We start from the raw sequence: 20,693 nt of genomic DNA, 5'->3' as shown, positions 1-20,693 counted from the left end.
TGCAATCCTTTGAGGGGCGTATAGCCAGAGCCCGTCCAGGGGGGCACGTGAGTCCATTCCTGGAGTCCTATGAGGGGCGTATAGCCAGAATCTGTTCCGGGAGGCCACGTGTGCCCATCCCTGGAGTCCTATGAGGGGAGTATAGCCAGAGCCCGTCCCGAGAGGGCACGTGAGCCTATTCCTAGAGTCCTATGAGGGGTTTATACTCAGAGCCCGTTCCGGGAGGACAGTGAGTCCATTCCTGGAGTCCAATGAGGAGCGTATAGCCAGAGCCTGTTTCAGGGGGGAACGTGAGTCCAGTCCTAGAGTCCTATGAGGGGCGTATAGCAAGCAGGAGCCCGTTCCGGGAGGGCACGTGAGTCCATTCCTGGAGTCCTATGAGGGGCGTATAGCCAGAGCCAGTTCTGGGGGGGCACGTGAGTCCAGTCCTAAAGTCCTATGAGGGGCGTATAGCCAGAGCCCGTTCCAGGGGGGGACACGTGAGTCCAGTCCTAGAAACCTATGAGGGGCGTATAGCCAGAGCTCATACTAGGAGGGCACGTGAGTCCATTCCTGGAGTCCTATGAGGGGCGTATAGCCAGAGCCAGTTCTGGGGGGCAAGTGAGTCCAGTCCTAGAGTCCTATGAGGGGCTTATAGCCAGAGCCCGTTCCGGGAGGGCACGTATGTCCATTCCTGGAGTCCTATGAGGGGCGTATAGCCAGAGCCCGGTCCAGGAGGGCACGTGAGTCCTTTCCTGGAGTCCTATGAGGGGCGTATAGCAAGAGCCCGTTCCGGGGGGGCACGTGAGTCCATTACTGGAGTCCTATGAGGGGCGTATGGCAAGAGCCCGTTCCGAGGGGGCACGTGAGTCCATTCTTGGAGTCCTATGAGGGGCGTATAGCCAGAGCATGTTCCAGGAGGGCACGTGAGCCCATTCCTGGAGCCCTATGAGGGGCGTATAGCCAGAGCTAGTTCTGGGGGGGACGTGAGTCCTTTCCTGGAGTCCTATGAGAGGTGTATAGCCAGAGCCTGTTCCACGGGGGAACGGCAGTCCAGTCCTAGAGTCCTATGAGGGGCGTATAGCAAGAGCCCGTTCCGGGAGGGCACGTGAGTCCATTCCTGGAGTCCTATGAGGGGCGAATAGCCAGAGCCTGTCCCTGGGGGGCACGTGAGTCCAGTCCTAGAGTCCTATGAGGGGCGTATAGTCAGAGCACATTCTAGGAGGGCACTTGAGTCCATTCCTGGAGTCCTATGAGGGGCGTATAGTCAGAGCCCGTTTCGGGAGGGCACGTGAGTCCATTCCTGGAGTCCTATGTGGGGCGTATAGCCAGAGCACATTCTAGGAGGGCACGTGAGTCCATTCCTGGAGTCCTACGAGGGGCGTATAGCCAGAGCCTGTTCCAGGGGGGCACGTGAGGCCATTCCTGGAGTCCTATGAGGGGCGTATAGCCAGAATCTGTTCCGGGAGGGCACGTGTGCCCATCCCTGGAGTCCTACGAGGGGCGTATAGCCAGAGCCCGTTCCGGGAGGGCATGTGAGTCCATTCCTGGAGTCCTATGAGAGGCGTATAGCTAGAGCCCGTACCGGGGGGGGGGCAAGTGAGTCCTTTCCTGGAGTCCAACGAGGGGCGTATAGCCAGAGCCCATTCCGGGAGGGCACACGAGTCAATTCCTGGAGACCTATGAGGGGTGTATAGCCAGAGCACATTCTAGGAGGGCACATGAGTCCATTCCTGGAGTCCTATGAGGGGCGTATAGCCAGAGCCCCTTCCAGGAGGGTACGTGAGTCCATTCCTGGAGTCCTATGAGGGGCGCATAGCCAGAGCCCGTTCCAGGGGGGCACGTGAGTCCATTCCTGGAGTCCTATGAGGGGCGTATAGCCAGAGCCCGTTCCAGGGGGGCACGTGAGTCCATTCTTGGAGTCCTATGAGCGGCGTATAGCCAGAGCCCATTCCAGGGGGCACGTGAGTCCATTCCTGGAGTCCTATGAGGGGCGTATAGCCAGAGCACATTCTAGGAGGGCACGTGAGTCCATTCCTGGAGTCCTATGAGGGGCGTATAGCCAGAGCCCATTCTAGAAGGGCACGTGAGTCTATTCCTGGAGTCCTATGAGGGGCGTATTGCCAGAGCCCGTTCCAGGAGGGCACGTGAGTCCATTCCTGGAGTCCTATGAGGGGCGTATAGCCAGAGCCCGTTCCGGAAGGGCACACAAGTCCATTCCTGGAGTCCTATGAGGGGCGTATAGCCAGAGCCCATTCCGGGGGGCACGTGAGTCCATTCCTAGAGTCCTATGAGGGGCGTGTAGCCAGAGCCCATTCCAGGAGGGCACGTGAGTCAATTCCTGGAGTCCTATGAGGGGCGTATAGCCAGAGCCCATTCTAGAAGGGCATGTGAGTCCATTCCTGGAGTCCTATGAGGGGCGTATAGCCAGAGCCCATTCCAGGAGGGCACGTGAGTCAATTCCTGGAGTCCTATGAGGGGCGTATAGCCAGAGCCCATTCTAGAAGGGCATGTGAGTCCATTCCTGGAGTCCTATGAGGGGCGTGTAGCCAGAGCCCATTCCAGGAGGGCACTTGAGTCAATTCCTGGAGTCCTATGAGGGGTGTATAGCCAGAGCCCGTTCCAGGAGGGTACGTGAGTCCATTCCTGGAGTCCTATGAGGGGTGTATAGCCAGAGCCCGTTCCAGGAGGGTACGTGAGTCCATTCCTGGAGTCCTATAAGGGGCGTATAGCCAGAGCCCGTTCCGGGAGGGTACGTGAGTCCATTCCTGCAGTCCTATGAGGGGCGTATAGCCAGAGCCCGTCCAGGGGGGCACGTGAGTCCATTCCTGGAGTCCTATGAGGGGCGTATAGCCAGAATCTGTTCCGGGAGGGCACGTGTGCCCATCCCTGGAGTCCTACGAGGGGCGTATAGCCAGAGCCCATTCCGGGAGGGCACGCGAGTCCATTCCTGGAGTCCTATGAGGGGTGTATAGCCAGAGCACATTATAGGAGGGCACGTGAGTCCATTCCTGGAGTCCTATGAGGGGCGTATAGCCAGAGCCCGTTCCAGGAGGGCACGTGAGTCCATTCCTGGAGTCCTATGAGGGGTGTATAGCCAGAGCCTGTCCCTGGGGGGCACGTGAGTCCAGTCCTAGAGTCCTATGAGGGGCGTATAGCCAGAGCCCGTTCCGGGAGAGTACGTGAGTCCATTCCTGCAGTCCTATGAGGGCTGTATAGCCAGAGCCCGTTCCAGGAGGGTACGTGAGTCCATTCCTGGAGTCCTATGAGGGGCGTATAGCCAGAGCACATTCTAGGAGGGCACGTGAGTCCATTCCTGGAGTCCTATGAGGGGCGTATAGCCAGAGCCCATTCTAGAAGGGCACGTGAGTCTATTCCTGGAGTCCTATGAGGGGCGTATTGCCAGAGCCCGTTCCAGGAGGGCACGTGAGTCCATTCCTGGAGTCCTATGAGGGGCGTATAGCCAGAGCCCGTTCCGGAAGGGCACACAAGTCCATTCCTGGAATCCTATGAGGGGCGTATAGCCAGAGCCCATTCCGGGGGGGGCATGTGAGTCCATTCCTAGAGTCCTATGAGGGGCGTGTAGCCAGAGCCCATTCCAGGAGGGCACGTGAGTCAATTCCTGGAGTCCTATGAGGGGCTTATAGCCAGAGCCCATTCTAGAAGGGCATGTGAGTCCATTCCTGGAGTCCTATGAGGGGCGTGTAGCCAGAGCCCATTCCAGGAGGGCACTTGAGTCAATTCCTGGAGTCCTATGAGGGGTGTATAGCCAGAGCATGTTCCAGGATGGTACGTGAGTCCATTCCTGGAGTCCTATGAGGGGTGTATAGCCAGAGCCCGTTCCAGGAGGGTACGTGAGTCCATTCCTGGAGTCCTATAAGGGGCGTATAGCCAGAGCTTGTTCCGGGAGGGTACGTGAGTCCATTCCTGCTGTCCTATGAGCGGCGTATAGCCAGAGCCCGTCCAGGGGGGCACGTGAGTCCATTCCTGGAGTCCTATGAGGGGCGTATAGCCAGAATCTGTTCCGGGAGGGCACGTGTGCCCATCCCTGGAGTCCTACGAGGGGCGTATAGCCAGAGCCCATTCCGGGAGGGCACACGAGTCCATTCCTGGAGTCCTATGAGGGGTGTATAGCCAGAGCACATTCTAGAAGGGCACGTGAGTCCATTCCTGGAGTCCTATGAGGGGCGTATAGCCAGAGCCCATTCCAGGAGGGCACGTGAGTCCATTCCTGGAGTCCTATGAGGGGTGTATAGCCAGAGCTCGTTCCAGGAGGGTACGTGAGTCCATTCCTGGAGTCCTATAAGGGGCGTATAGCCAGAGCCCGTTCCGGGAGGGTACGTGAGTCCATTCCTGCAGTCCTATGAGGGGCGTATAGCCAGAGCCCGTTCCCGGATGGCACGTGAGTCCATTCATGGAGTCCTATGAGGGGCGTATAGCCAGAGCCCATCTGGGAGGGCACGTGAGTCCATTGCTGGAGTCCTATGAGGGGCGCATATCCAGAGCCCGTTCCAGGGGGGCACGTGAGTCCATTCTTGGAGTCCTATGAGAGGTGTATAGCCAGAGCCCATTCCAGGGGGCACGTGAGTCCATTCCTGGAGTCCTATGAGGGGCGTATAGCCAGAGCACATTCTAGGAGGGTACTTGAGTCCATTCCTGGAGTCCTATGAGGGGCGTATAGCCAGAGCCCGTTCCGGAAGGGCACACAAGTCCCTTCCTGGAGTCCTATGAGGGGCGTATAGCCAGAGCCCATTCCGGGGGGGCACGTGAGTCCATTCCTAAAGTCCTATGAGGGGCGTGTAGCCAGAGCCCATTCCAGGAGGGCACGTGAGTCAATTCCTGGAGTCCTATGAGGGGCGTATAGCCAGAGCCCATTCCAGGGGGCACGTGAGTCCATTCCTGGAGTCCTATGAGGGGCGTATAGCCAGAGCACATTCTAGGAGGGCACGTGAGTCAATTCCTGGAGTCCTATGAGGGGCGTATAGCCAGAGCCCATTCTAGAAGGGCACGTGAGTCTATTCCTGGAGTCCTATGAGGGGCGTATTGCCAGAGCCCGTTCCAGGAGGGCATGTGAGTCCATTCCTGGAGTCCTATGAGGGGCGTATAGCCAGAGCCCGTTCCGGAAGGGCACACAAGTCCATTCCTGGAGTCCTATGAGGGGCGTATAGACAGAGCCCATTCCGGGGGGGCACGTGAGTCCATTCCTAGAGTCCTATGAGGGGCGTGTAGCCAGAGCCCATTCCAGGAGGGCACGTGAGTCAATTCCTGGAGTCCTATGAGGGGCGTATAGCCAGAGCCATTTCTAGAAGGGCATGTGAGTACATTCCTGGAGTCCTATGAGGGGCGTGTAGCCAGAGCCCATTCCAGGAGGGCACTTGAGTCAATTCCTGGAGTCCTATGAGGGGTGTATAGCCAGAGCCCGTTCCAGGAGGGTACGTGAGTCCATTCCTGCAGTCCTTTGAGGGGCGTATAGCCAGAGCCCGTCCAGGGGGGCACGTGAGTCCATTCCTGGAGTCCTATGAGGGGCGTATAGCCAGAATCTGTTCCGGGAGGCCACGTGTGCCCATCCCTGGAGTCCTATGAGGGGAGTATAGCCAGAGCCCGTCCCGAGAGGGCACGTGAGCCTATTCCTAGAGTCCTATGAGGGGTTTATACTCAGAGTCCATTCCTGGAGTCCAATGAGGAGCGTATAGCCAGAGCCTGTTTCAGGGGGGAACGTGAGTCCAGTCCTAGAGTCCTATGAGGGGCGTATAGCAAGCAGGAGCCCGTTCCGGGAGGGCACGTGAGTCCATTCCTGGAGTCCTATGAGGGGCGTATAGCCAGAGCCAGTTCTGGGGGGGCACGTGAGTCCAGTCCTAAAGTCCTATGAGGGGCGTATAGCCAGAGCCCGTTCCAGGGGGGGACACGTGAGTCCAGTCCTAGAAACCTATGAGGGGCGTATAGCCAGAGCTCATACTAGGAGGGCACGTGAGTCCATTCCTGGAGTCCCATGAGGGGCGTATAGCCAGAGCCAGTTCTGGGGGGCAAGTGAGTCCAGTCCTAGAGTCCTATGAGGGGCTTATAGCCAGAGCCCGTTCCGGGAGGGCACGTATGTCCATTCCTGGAGTCCTATGAGGGGCGTATAGCCAGAGCCCGGTCCAGGAGGGCACGTGAGTCCTTTCCTGGAGTCCTATGAGGGGCGTATAGCAAGAGCCCGTTCCGGGGGGGCACGTGAGTCCATTACTGGAGTCCTATGAGGGGCGTATAGCAAGAGCCCGTTCCGAGGGGGCACGTGAGTCCATTCTTGGAGTCCTATGAGGGGCGTATAGCCAGAGCATGTTCCAGGAGGGCACGTGAGCCCATTCCTGGAGTCCTATGAGGGGCTTATAGCCAGAGCTAGTTCTGGGGGGGACGTGAGTCCTTTCCTGGAGTCCTATGAGAGGTTTATAGCCAGAGCCTGTTCCACGGGGGAACGGCAGTCCAGTCCTAGAGTCCTATGAGGGGCGTATAGCAAGAGCCCGTTCCGGGAGGGCACGTGAGTCCATTCCTGGAGTCCTATGAGGGGCGAATAGCCAGAGCCTGTCCCTGGGGGGCACGTGAGTCCAGTCCTAGAGTCCTATGAGGGGCGTATAGTCATAGCACATTCTAGGAGGGCACTTGAGTCCATTCCTGGAGTCCTATGAGGGGCGTATAGTCAGAGCCCGTTTCGGGAGGGCACGTGAGTCCATTCCTGGAGTCCTATGTGGGGCGTATAGCCAGAGCACATTCTAGGAGGGCACGTGAGTCCATTCCTGGAGTCCTACGAGGGGCGTATAGCCAGAGCCTGTTCCAGGGGGGCACGTGAGGCCATTCCTGGAGTCCTATGAGGGGCGTATAGCCAGAATCTGTTCCGGGAGGGCACGTGTGCCCATCCCTGGAGTCCTACGAGGGGCGTATAGCCAGAGCCCGTTCCGGGAGGGCATGTGAGTCCATTCCTGGAGTCCTATGAGAGGCGTATAGCTAGAGCCCGTACCGGGGGGGGCAAGTGAGTCCTTTCCTGGAGTCCAACGAGGGGCGTATAGTCAGAGCCCATTCCGGGAGGGCACACAAGTCCATTCCTGGAGACCTATGAGGGGTGTATAGCCAGAGCACATTCTAGGAGGGCACATGAGTCCATTCCTGGAGTCCTATGAGGGGCGTATAGCCAGAGCCCGTTCCAGGAGGGTACGTGAGTCCATTCCTGGAGTCCTATGAGGGGCGCATAGCCAGAGCCCGTTCCAGGGGGGCATGTGAGTCCATTCCTGGAGTCCTATGAGGGGCGTATAGCCAGAGCCCGTTCCAGGGGGGCACGTGAGTCCATTCTTGGAGTCCTATGAGCGGCGTATAGCCAGAGCCCATTCCAGGGGGCACGTGAGTCCATTCCTGGAGTCCTATGAGGGGCGTATAGCCAGAGCACATTCTAGGAGGGCACGTGAGTCCATTCCTGGAGTCCTATGAGGGGCGTATAGCCAGAGCCCATTCTAGAAGGGCACGTGAGTCTATTCCTGGAGTCCTATGAGGGGCGTATTGCCAGAGCCCGTTCCAGGAGGGCACGTGAGTCCATTCCTGGAGTCCTATGAGGGGCGTATAGCCAGAGTCCGTTCCGGAAGGGCACACAAGTCCATTCCTGGAGTCCTATGAGGGGCGTATAGCCAGAGCCCATTCCGGGGGGCACGTGAGTCCATTCCTAGAGTCCTATGAGGGGCGTGTAGCCAGAGCCCATTCCAGGAGGGCACGTGAGTCAATTCCTGGAGTCCTATGAGGGGCGTATAGCCAGAGCCCATTCTAGAAGGGCATGTGAGTCCATTCCTGGAGTCCTATGAGGGGCGTATAGCCAGAGCCCATTCCAGGAGGGCACTTGAGTCAATTCCTGGAGTCCTATGAGGGGTGTATAGCCAGAGCCCGTTCCAGGAGGGTACGTGAGTCCATTCCTGGAGTCCTATGAGGGGTGTATAGCCAGAGCCCGTTCCAGGAGGGTACGTGAGTCCATTCCTGGAGTCCTATGAGGGGTGTATAGCCAGAGCCCGTTCCAGGAGGGTACGTGAGTCCATTCCTGGAGTCCTATGAGGGGTGTATAGCCAGAGCCCGTTCCAGGAGGGTACGTGAGTCCATTCCTGGAGTCCTATAAGGGGCGTATAGCCAGAGCCCGTTCCGGGAGGGTATGTGAGTCCATTCCTGCAGTCCTATGAGGGGCGTATAGCCAGAGCCCGTCCAGGGGGGCACGTGAGTCCATCCCTGGAGTCCTACGAGGGGCGTATAGCCAGAGCCCATTCCGGGAGGGCACGCAAGTCCATTCCTGGAGTCCTATGAGGGGTGTATAGCCAGAGCACATTCTAGGAGGGCACGTGAGTCCATTCCTGGAGTCCTATGAGGGGCGTATAGCCAGAGCCCGTTCCAGGAGGGCACGTGAGTCCATTCCTGGAGTCCTATGAGGGGTGTATAGCCAGAGCTCGTTCCAGGAGGGTACGTGAGTCCATTCCTGGAGTCCTATAAGGGGCGTATAGCCAGAGCCCGTTCCGGGAGGGTACGTGAGTCCATTCCTGCAGTCCTATGAGGGGGGTATAGCCAGAGCCCGTTCCCGGATGGCACGTGAGTCCATTCCTGGAGACCTATGAGGGGTGTATAGCCAGAGCACATTCTAGGAGGGCACGTGAGTCCATTCCTGGAGTCCTATGAGGGGCGTATAGCCAGAGCCCGTTCTAGGAGGGCACATGAGTCCATTCCTGGAGTCCTATGAGGGGTGTATAGCCAGAGCCCGTTCCAGGAGGGTACGTGAGTCCATTCCTGGAGTCCTATGAGGGGCGTATAGCCAGAGCACATTCTAGGAGGGCTCGTGAGTCCATTCCTGGAGTCCTATGAGGGGCGTATAGCCAGAGCCCATTCTAGAAGGGCACGTGAGTCTATTCCTGGAGTCCTATGAGGGGCGTATTGCCAGAGTCCATTCCAGGAGGGCACGTGAGTCCATTCCTGGAGTCCTATGAGGGGCGTATAGCCAGAGCCCGTTCCGGAAGGGCACACAAGTCCATTCCTGGAGTCCTATGAGGGGCGTATAGCCAGAGCCCATTCCGGGGGGGCACGTGAGTCCATTCCTAGAGTCCTATGAGGGGCGTGTAGCCAGAGCCCATTCCAGGAGGGCACGTGAGTCAATTCCTGGAGTCCTATGAGGGGCGTATAGCCAGAGCCCATTCTAGAAGGGCATGTGAGTCCATTCCTGGAGTCCTATGAGGGGCGTGTAGCCAGAGCCCATTCCAGGAGGGCACTTGAGTCAATTCCTGGAGTCCTATGAGGGGTGTATAGCCAGAGCCCGTTCCAGGAGGGTACGTGAGTCCATTCCTGGAGTCCTATGAGGGGTGTATAGCCAGAGCCCGTTCCAGGAGGGTACGTGAGTCCATTCCTGGAGTCCTATAAGGGGCGTATAGCCAGAGCCCGTTCCGGGAGGGTACGTGAGTCCATTCCTGCAGTCCTATGAGGGGCGTATAGCCAGAGCCCGTCCAGGGGGGCACGTGAGTCCATTCCTGGAGTCCTATGAGGGGCGTATAGCCAGAATCTGTTCCGGGAGGGCACGTGTGCCCATCCCTGGAGTCCTACGAGGGGCGTATAGCCAGAGCCCATTCCGGGAGGGCACGCGAGTCCATTCCTGGAGTCCTATGAGGGGTGTATAGCCAGAGCACATTCTAGGAGGGCACGTGAGTCCATTCCTGGAGTCCTATGAGGGGCGTATAGCCAGAGCCCGTTCCAGGAGGGCACGTGAGTCCATTCCTGGAGTCCTATGAGGGGTGTATAGCCAGAGCCTGTCCCTGGGGGGCACGTGAGTCCAGTCCTAGAGTCCTATGAGGGGCGTATAGCCAGAGCCCGTTCCGGGAGAGTACGTGAGTCCATTCCTGCAGTCCTATGAGGGCTGTATAGCCAGAGCCCGTTCCAGGAGGGTACGTGAGTCCATTCCTGGAGTCCTATGAGGGGCGTATAGCCAGAGCACATTCTAGGAGGGCACGTGAGTCCATTCCTGGAGTCCTATGAGGGGCGTATAGCCAGAGCCCATTCTAGAAGGGCACGTGAGTCTATTCCTGGAGTCCTATGAGGGGCGTATTGCCAGAGCCCGTTCCAGGAGGGCACGTGAGTCCATTCCTGGAGTCCTATGAGGGGCGTATAGCCAGAGCCTGTTCCGGAAGGGCACACAAGTCCATTCCTGGAATCCTATGAGGGGCGTATAGCCAGAGCCCATTCCGGGGGGGCACGTGAGTCCATTCCTAGAGTCCTATGAGGGGCGTGTAGCCAGAGCCCATTCCAGGAGGGCACGTGAGTCAATTCCTGGAGTCCTATGAGGGGCTTATAGCCAGAGCCCATTCTAGAAGGGCATGTGAGTCCATTCCTGGAGTCCTATGAGGGGCGTGTAGCCAGAGCCCATTCCAGGAGGGCACTTGAGTCAATTCCTGGAGTCCTATGAGGGGTGTATAGCCAGAGCATGTTCCAGGATGGTACGTGAGTCCATTCCTGGAGTCCTATGAGGGGTGTATAGCCAGAGCCCGTTCCAGGAGGGTACGTGAGTCCATTCCTGGAGTCCTATAAGGGGCGTATAGCCAGAGCTTGTTCCGGGAGGGTACGTGAGTCCATTCCTGCTGTCCTATGAGGGGCGTATAGCCAGAGCCCGTCCAGGGGGGCACGTGAGTCCATTCCTGGAGTCCTATGAGGGGCGTATAGCCAGAATCTGTTCCGGGAGGGCACGTGTGCCCATCCCTGGAGTCCTACGAGGGGCGTATAGCCAGAGCCCATTCCGGGAGGGCACACGAGTCCATTCCTGGAGTCCTATGAGGGGTGTATAGCCAGAGCACATTCTAGAAGGGCACGTGAGTCCATTCCTGGAGTCCTATGAGGGGCGTATAGCCAGAGCCCATTCCAGGAGGGCACGTGAGTCCATTCCTGGAGTCCTTTGAGGGGTGTATAGCCAGAGCTCGTTCCAGGAGGGTACGTGAGTCCATTCCTGGAGTCCTATAAGGGGCGTATAGCCAGAGCCCGTTCGGGGAGGGTACGTGAGTCCATTCCTGCAGTCCTATCAGGGGCGTATAGCCAGAGCCCGTTCCCGGATGGCACGTGAGTCCATTCGTGGAGTCCTATGAGGGGCGTATAGCCAGAGCCCATCTGGGAGGGCACGTGAGTCCATTGCTGGAGTCCTATGAGGGGCGCATATCCAGAGCCCGTTCCAGGGGGGCACGTGAGTCCATTCTTGGAGTCCTATGAGAGGTGTATAGCCAGAGCCCATTCCAGGGGGCACGTGAGTCCATTCCTGGAGTCCTATGAGGGGCGTATAGCCAGAGCACATTCTAGGAGGGTACTTGAGTCCATTCCTGGAGTCCTATGAGGGGCGTATAGCCAGAGCCCGTTCCGGAAGGGCACACAAGTCCCTTCCTGGAGTCCTATGAGGGGCGTATAGCCAGAGCCCATTCCGGGGGGGCACGTGAGTCCATTCCTAAAGTCCTATGAGGGGCGTGTAGCCAGAGCCCATTCCAGGAGGGCACGTGAGTCAATTCCTGGAGTCCTATGAGGGGCGTATAGCCAGAGCCCATTCCAGGGGGCACGTGAGTCCATTCCTGGAGTCCTATGAGGGGCGTATAGCCAGAGCACATTCTAGGAGGGCACGTGAGTCCATTCCTGGAGTCCTATGAGGGGCGTATAGCCAGAGCCCATTCTAGAAGGGCACGTGAGTCTATTCTTGGAGTCCTATGAGGGGCTTATTGCCAGAGCCCGTTCCAGGAGGGCATGTGAGTCCATTCCTGGAGTCCTATGAGGGGCGTATAGCCAGAGCCCGTTCCGGAAGGGCACACAAGTCCATTCCTGGAGTCCTATGAGGGGCGTATAGACAGAGCCCATTCCGGGGGGGCACGTGAGTCCATTCCTAGAGTCCTATGAGGGGCGTGTAGCCAGAGCCCATTCCAGGAGGGCACGTGAGTCAATTCCTGGAGTCCTATGAGGGGCGTATAGCCAGAGCCATTTCTAGAAGGGCATGTGAGTCCATTCCTGGAGTCCTATGAGGGGCGTGTAGCCAGAGCCCATTCCAGGAGGGCACTTGAGTCAATTCCTGGAGTCCTATGAGGGGTGTATAGCCAGAGCCCGTTCCAGGAGGGTACGTGAGTCCATTCCTGGAGTCCTATAAGGGGCGTATAGCCAGAGCCTGTTCCGGGAGGGTACGTGAGTCCATTCCTGCAGTCCTATGAGGGGCGTATAGCCAGAGCCCATCCAGGGGGGCACGTGAGTCCATTCCTGGAGTCCTATGAGGGGCGTATAGCCAGAATCTGTTCCGGGAGGCCACGTGTGCCCATCCCTGGAGTCATATGAGGGGAGTATAGCCAGAGCCCGTCCCGAGAGGGCACGTGAGCCTATTCCTAGAGTCCTATGAGGGGTTTATACTCAGAGCCCGTTCCGGGAGGACAGTGAGTCCATTCCTGGAGTCCAATGAGGAGCGTATAGCCAGAGCCTGTTCCAGGGGGGAACGTGAGTCCAGTCCTAGAGTCCTATGAGGGGCGTATAGCAAGCAGGAGCCTGTTCCGGGAGGGCACGTGAGTCCATTCCTGGCGTCCTATGAGGGGCGTATAGCCAGAGCCAGTTCTGGGGGGGCACGTGAGTCCAGTCCTAAAGTCCTATGAGGGGCGTATAGCCAGAGCCCGTTCCAGGGGGGGACACGTGAGTCCAGTCCTAGAAACCTATGAGGGGCGTATAGCCAGAGTGAGGTTCCGTGACGATTTTACTCGTGTTTGTAACATTGTCGTAAATACATAATTTTGGTATCAGTGAACCGCAAATGATCCATTTAGTATATCCTGGTGTTTTCGCTATGCTACGAGCAAGAGCACTCCAGTTACAAACACATTTCTGTTCTACCCGTGGCATCCATCTTAAAACACGGAAGCCATTTTGTATTCCTTGCCCTCACATAGTCAATGGACACGCAATGACCTCTTTTCATTAAAGGACACGTAGGCTTTAACCGGCGATTCACCTTGCTAGTGACACGTGCACCTTAGGCCAGCAACGCTGTAGCAGCATGACTCGGCAAGAACTGCCTCCCCAGCCTGAGGCCAGTCCTGCTATACTGGTTCTTGTGTTCGTTGGCCTGATCATGATTAGGCAGCCGAAGCTGGTAACCGTGCCCATTTACGACCCACAAACATCTCTTATCCTGTCTTTCTATCTTCTGCACCTGGCTCTGCTCCTTTCCTTCTGGGCCTTTATTAGGGGGAGGTAACGAAATTTACGATGAGGCGGTCCGGGTCTTGAATGAGAAATTGACATGGGATTATGATGGAATAGTGGGAACCCCTCATTCGTAATGTTTTGACATCAGATACTGTTGACGATTCCTGTGCAACGCCAAATATTTATTGTTTAAGACACGAATGTTTAGAACTGAGGTAACATGTAAAGAATTTGCCCCGAGCAGAATATTTAGTATATAAGGAACAACCCTCTTTGTACAAATTGAACAGGCTCCTAGACACTGCCCGTGTGCAGTTTCTGTGACTTCTGTGTCCCTGCAGTAATAAACCTTTGGTCTTTGACGCCACCATCGAGAAGCCCGTGTTTCTGTTTGTTTGTGCACCGAGACAGGTTGAACTCCGGGGTCTTCGGGTGTTGTCCCTGACACCTCTGGACGGAACCAAAAAGTCCAGAACTCCAATTGGCGCCCAACGTGGGGCGACGTCATTCGGTACCGGTCCAAAAGCCTGAAGAGTTCGAGGAGCTTCGTGTGAAGATTTCAGAGGGAGGCGCCCCACTTCATCGATCCCGGCATATCGCAAAAGTGGCCCCGACGTTCTCTTCCACGAGGGTTCCCGTTCAGACGGCTGCAGTGGTCCGTTGCCTTGACCGTCGCCCTGTCTTGGACCCGAGGTGCAGTCCTTAGTACGGCGAGACGTGACGGGTTTCTCCTTGGTGACGTCTTCAGTGCCTCAGTTAAGTATTTTGTGAGGGTTGCTCCTGTTTGGATAATCCTTTTTAGTTCTCAGTTCAGTTCAGTTCTGTAAGATTATCGCTGGTTATTCTGGTTACGATAATCATTCTGTTCAGTTCAGGTATCGATACATTTGTCAGTTCTGGTAGGCCTAAGTTTTTGGTTCGAGTGCGCATTTTTTTTTCTGTTTGTGTCTTGTTTGTTTTTGTGTTCCGGATTATAAAATGGTAAGTCGGAAAAATTGTATGTTGTCTTGTTTCAGTTGCAACAGTGATTCCCAGTTGGAGGACTCGTGTTCGGTTCCTCCGATTGGAACTCCCCTTTATGATCTATATTGCAAATTTGGTGTGGGCCCTATCTCTTATAACGAGGTATGGATCCGCTTCACAGAGAAAGATGGTGTCCTTAGTTGGCCACTACATGGTAGTTTTGAACCTGAAGTTCTCGATAATCTAGAAAGAAGGTTGTTTAAGAAGAAAGCCCGGCCGGCAATGTTTGATTCTTTCCGTTATTGGCGAAAAGAATCTAAACAGAGAGAAAAAGTTGAAGAAAGAACAGAAAGAGCAAGAGTTGACTTTAGAACAGTCTGCTAGGCAGCTGCAACTCAACGAATCTGAGACAGCGATGGAGGTGGCCAATAGAGAACGTAATTTAGCGATAGACAAGTGCTATCCTGCTTTACCATCGAGTACGGCTAAGATAGTAGAGGACCCTGAAAAGGATCCCCTGTTGTCTTACTTGTTACAATCACCCCCACCGTATGCACAGGGTGCTACGGCTCCACCTATACCGAATGTTCAATTACCGGTTGCTGGACAACACGGTGTCCCTGTTCCCGCTCCCCTGAAACAAGTTCCTGTACCTCCTGTGGTCAATATTAATGTTCCTTCGACAACCCCTCTTCTAGGGTTGCCGGCTTCTTTACCTATGCCTGTGTCGCTCACACCTGCTAGTTCACAAGCTATTTTTCCTGCTACTCCTACTGCTCCTAATCTATCTGTTCCAACTGCTACTCTATTTACTGCCTCTACTAATATTATGACTCCACTTTCTGTTCGTCGGAGAATCACTGATTCTGTCTCTAATATTCTATCTCCCTTCTATAAAACTCTGATTAAGACTCCTACCTCTGACTCTGTACAGAGGCGTAGTCAGCTTCCCAGTACTGAAGAAAGAGGAATATTAGATTCCACTGCTCTTAGATGGGTTTCAAAAGTTGGAAGATATAGTATACAAAATGTATTAGATACATTTATGCAATGGAATGAACCGACACAACGATATGTGTTCGACGAAATGTGTTTCCTTCTACGTGAGGAATTGGAAGAGGATGACACTGAATCAAATCTAGAAGAATTAATTAATGTTCAGAAAGAGTTTGCTGCAGGTATGATAGTTGGTCAAAATATAAAAGAAGCGATGGAACTGGTTCTAAGTTATAGGACCGACTCATCCCTTCGTTCACCAAGAGAGTTAGAGAAACGCAGTACGAAACAAAATCGTCAATACCCAATGAGAGAGGTTCCACCAATTTGGCGTGAAGCTGTGCAAGCTAATGCAAACCTTGGTATTGCAGCCGCTCCGGCCCAATTCCAGAGAGTATGGATACATATTCCATGGAAGCGAGCTGAAGTATTAGCAGTGAAACAGGCCTTGCCAGATCCGCGTAAAAATCCTGCAGGGTACTACAAAGAGTTGGCTCAGACAGTTGACGCTTGTGTATTGAATCTTGCTGACATAGATCTGCTATTTGGTAATGTAGTACCGCAACCAATTTGGGCTAAAATTCGTAAAGAGAACCATCCAGTTGCCCTAGGTGGTGACTGGGCAGCTATAATTGCAGCGGATGGTCAACAAATAGGTGGTTCTAAACCCGAACCCTTAATTGCTAATTTGCCTGGTAGGATAATCGATTTAATGAAAACTTTGATGCCAGCATTGCGCGTTAACTGGGACAAATTGTCCGCGTGCAAATAGAAGAAAGACGAAAGCGTCTCCGACTTTTTCACAAGATTCGAGGAGACTTTCGTGGATCATAGCGGTCAGGATATGAGCACAGAAGGAGGCCAGAGATTATTTGTTGATAAATTTGTGCACAATCTGTTGCCAGAACTTAGTGGTAAATTAAAGAATTCTGAAAGTGCGTGGGCTGTCTCTACGACTGCGCAAATACTTGCGACTGCCCAGTACTATGAAAATAGGGATAAAGAAGAGAAGGAAAAATCAGATAAAAAGACGAAAGATTTAAAAACTAAAGTACTTTTACAGCAAGCTTATCCGCCTCGCACGAATCAGACTAATATGCAGCAAGGGTCATATCAAAGAACGGATTATAATTTTCAAAGGCCACAATACCAATGGAATCAATGTGCTTATTGCAAAGTGGAAGGTCATTACAAAAATGAGTGTCCAGTTCGGGCACAAAATAATGCTGCGGCAGCTCAGAGAGGTCGTGGTAGTTCCATGCAAAACTCTAGAGGTCGAGGACGAGGTGCTATGCCTCCGCAGACGAGTGATCGCCCTTCTAATTATTTCGACCAGCGAAATGGACAATCTGCCCAACAGAATAGGTCTCCACAATATCATGTTGAAGACTATTATGAAGCTAGTGAGGAAGTTCAGCAAAGTGAGTACTAGGACAGCCATGGACAAAGAGAGGGAGTAGTATCAGTTCCAGTAGATCAGAGTGGATCTTATGTCGCAGTAGCAACATCAGGTATAGTCGAACCGTTTCTGTTGGATACTGGTGCAGCAAAAAGTTCTATCATACATGAGAAACTCCCTGGCGCACCTTTGTCTGGCTCAACAAACGTTTCAGTAGGTTTTTCGGGCGCCCCTGTTCATAACCCTGTTTCTGGTCCTTTGTCTATTTCTGTTGGACCCTGTCAATTGAAAGCACCCCTGATTTTGACGACAGGTTGTAATGAAAATCTGCTTGGTTTAGACTTGTTAAAACGCCTGTACGCGACATTGTACTGTTCTCCAGCAGGAGTACAGCTTACGTTGGGTAAAAGAATAATCTCTCCGATGTACTTGTCGATGGATGCGCTCCCACCAGAGCTGCGTTCACTCCCTGATACTCTTTGGGCGACTGGTCCTAATGATGTAGGTCTATTGGAAATTCCACCCTATGTAGTAACTTTGAAAGCAAATGTCAAACTTCCACGAATTCCACAATACAGAATCTCTAGTGAAGGTGAGCGTGCGCTCCTACTGATAGTGCATGATCTGATTGAGAAAGACGTTATAGAAGAAACTAGAGGTAATGTCTGTAATAGTCCTGTACTGCCTATTTTGAAACGAACTGACCCTACAAAACCTCCAGTATATAGGTTTGTAATTGATCTCAGAGAGGTTAATAAAATTGTGATTCCACAGTTTCCTGTGGTTCCAGACATTACTGCATTGTTAACGTTGATTCCTGCTACAGCAGCATGGTTTTCGGTTGTCGACTTGAAAAATGCCTTTTTCAGCATTCCGATAGCCGAAGAAAGCAGAGATATCTTCGGTTTCTCTCTAGGAGGACGAAGCTTCAGGTTTAAACGCGCTCCACAAGGCTATTGTGAAAGCCCATCCATTTACAGTCAAGCATTAAAAAGCCAGTTAGATTCCTTCGTACTTCCTCTTGGTTCTGCTTTAGTACAATATGTCGATGATCTTCTAGTGGCTGCTGATGACAAGGAAACTTGCAAAACAGCTACGATTTCTTTATTGCATCATTTGTCAAATTTGAATCACAAGGTGTCACCTTCAAAAATGCAATACTGCTGCCAAGAAGTGACCTACCTAGGTCATCTCTTGTCAAAAGAGGGAAGGAAGTTGACCCCAGAGAGAATAAAAGCAATTACACAGATGAATGTTCCTAGCACGCAGAGAGAAGTACGTGCCTTTTTAGGTATTACCTCATATTGTAGGCAATGGATCCCAAATTTTTCTCTTTTAGCAAAACCATTGGTAGCCTTGACTGGGAAAGGTGTTCCGAGTCCGGTACCATGGTCTGCTGAATGTCAGCAGAGTTTTTCTGAGTTACGAAATGCACTGTGTTCAGCACCTGTATTGGGTACACCCGACTACAGTAAGCCATTCACGCTCTATGTCCACGAGAGAAAAGGTTGTGCATTGAGTGTTTTGACACAGAAATTTGGCGATAAACAACGCCCTTGTGCGTACTTTTCATCAACGTTAGATCCGGTAGCCAGAGCATTGCCTGGTTGCTTGAGAGCTGCAGCCGCAGCTGCAGCCTCCATTCGACAATCTGCTGGTTTAGTAATGAACAACATGCTAGTAGTTATGGTTCCTCATGCGGTGGATACACTCATGAACCGAACCAAGACGCAACACCTTACCAGTGCTAGACTATCAGGTTATGAACTGACACTGTTAGCTAGTCATATTCAGATCAAAAGATGCAATGTATTGAATCCAGCAACATTGTTGCCGACTAGCCAAGAGTCGAGTGATTCCGAACCACACGACTGTTATTTCAAAACTGAGGAAGAAACAAAAGGACGAATTGATCTAAAAGACACTCCGTTATCAGATCCAGATGGCACGCTGTATGTTGATGGGTCTTGCTTCAAATTGGAGAATGGTGATGTGACTGCTGCCTATGCAGTAACGACTTTGAGTACGATTGTGGAGACTGCGAGAGTGAGTCAGAATTCTGCCCAGGCTGCAGAATTGATCGCGCTAACAAGAGCGTGCGTTTTAGCTAAGGGAAAGAGAGTGAATGTGTTCACAGATAGTCAGTACGCGTTCGGCGTGGCCCATAGTTTTGGCCGTTTGTGGAAAGAGAGAGGTTTCATTACGTCCCATGGGACTAAGATTCAACATGGTCAGCTAGTTAATGACTTGTTGGAATCTCTAACCTTGCCGACTGAAGTTGCGATTGTGAAATGCAGTGCTCATAAAGCAATCACGGATGATGTTGGTCGTGGGAATGCTTTTGCTGATGAGACTGCAAAACAGACAGCTAGAAATATGATAAGTAGAATGTATGTTGCAACATCTGCAAGATGGATTTCTGAGTCTGGAATGTGTGAAGACACAGTGGAAAGCGTGAAAGAAATTCAGAAAGAGGCGACTGAGGAGGAAAAACTTGCATGGAGAGAGAGCACGGGTAAATTGGACTCGAGTGGGTGTTGGATTGACTTGTCGGAACAACAGCGTTGGATGTTGCCTGATGCGTATGTGCTTGCAGTAGTAACGATGGCACATGGAACAGCACACATCAGTTCAAAAGGGATTTGTAAGATGTTGGCTCCGGTCTGGAAGAATGATGGGATTAGTAAGTGTGCAGAGAGAGTGGTGAGAAATTGTATGGTATGCTTGATGCATAATCCTGGCAAGGGAATCCCCACACCTGCAGGTCATTTCGCTCCTCCTTCCTGCCCCTTTGAAGTGATCCAGCTAGACTTCATTCACATGGATCGTTGTAATAATCTGAAATACGTCCTAGTGGTAGTTTGTGCTTTCTCCAGATGGATCGAAGCATACCCGCTAAAGGACAATACTGCTTTATCCACTGCCAAAATTCTTCTTAAAGAATACTTCCCCAGATACGGAATGCCACGGATTGTATGGTCAGATAAGGGAAGTGAGTTCGTAGGGAAAGTTATGCAGAGTGTGTGTGCCGGTCTAGGGATTAGACAGAAGTTTCATAGTGCGAATCATCCCCAGTCCGCGGGTTTAGTCGAGGGTTACAATGGCACCCTTAAACTGAAACTTGCTAAGATACAAGCATCCACGGGTTTGTCCTGGCCAGACGCATTGCCTTTGGCTTTGCTATCAACAAGAGCCACTGTACATTCTAGAGTAGGGCTTAGTCCTTATGAAATAGTTTTTGGTCGTCCTGCAAATGTTTGGGGGGTACCTAGACCAAAAGAATTCAAACAGCTGGAATACCCAATGTTAATTGATTACCTTTTCGACTTGACTGCTAAATTGAGTCTTATTCACCAACAGGTTTTCGATGCATTGCCAAAGCCACCGGAGAGTCCAGGCCATCAGCTGAAACCAGGTGACCAGGTGGTCATTAGAAATTTTGCAAGAACGAAAAATCTTCAACCCAGATTCATTGGCCCTTTCCAAGTCCTACTAGCAACGAGAACTGCTATTCGTGTGGCCGGAAGGAAGAACTGGATCCATACGACACATGCCAAACGTGTGCCTCTGCCACTTCCTTACGACAACTGGGTAAAGAAAGGAATCGGTGCCTCTGAAACGGAACAAGTCCCCAGGTTCATACCTTTCAGCGATGCAGAACTGATCACGGATTCACCAAATTCTGACTCTCCTCCTGAAACTGCTCTTTTGAACCCTGAACATTTGTCATCCACACCCAACGAACATTTGCCATCTGCACCAAAAGAACATTTGTCATCTGAAAACGTGAACATTGCAACGTCAGCTGAAAATACATTGTTTCCAGATCAGACAGCTCCTGCAAAACTGAGATACAACTTGCGACCTCGCAATATGGACAAATAAAGCAGGAAACTGCCTATTTTCGGATTTGAATTTTCTATACATTGCCTCCAGCCAGGAAGTTTGCTAATACTTTGTATTGTTTCTTTTTGTTTTAAAATTGCCTTGCCGTCTGGGTAGCCGTAGGGTCGTGGCTGTGTGCCTAGTTGAATCTGCGGGGGTCAGACACAAGGTCGATCTTTCTGTTAGTTCTGGGAACTCCCAGGGCTGATAGAGGCATTTTCATCTACGTACACATCATCAGTGGTCGCGAACGGTCGTAGAAGATGGAGCTTCCTGAGCTGCAACG

This window comes from Lissotriton helveticus, chromosome 12 (assembly GCF_964261635.1).
Source record: "Lissotriton helveticus chromosome 12, aLisHel1.1, whole genome shotgun sequence".
In the NCBI taxonomy this organism is placed as follows: domain Eukaryota; kingdom Metazoa; phylum Chordata; class Amphibia; order Caudata; family Salamandridae; genus Lissotriton; species Lissotriton helveticus.
Note: the sequence above shows the minus strand (reverse complement) of the source record.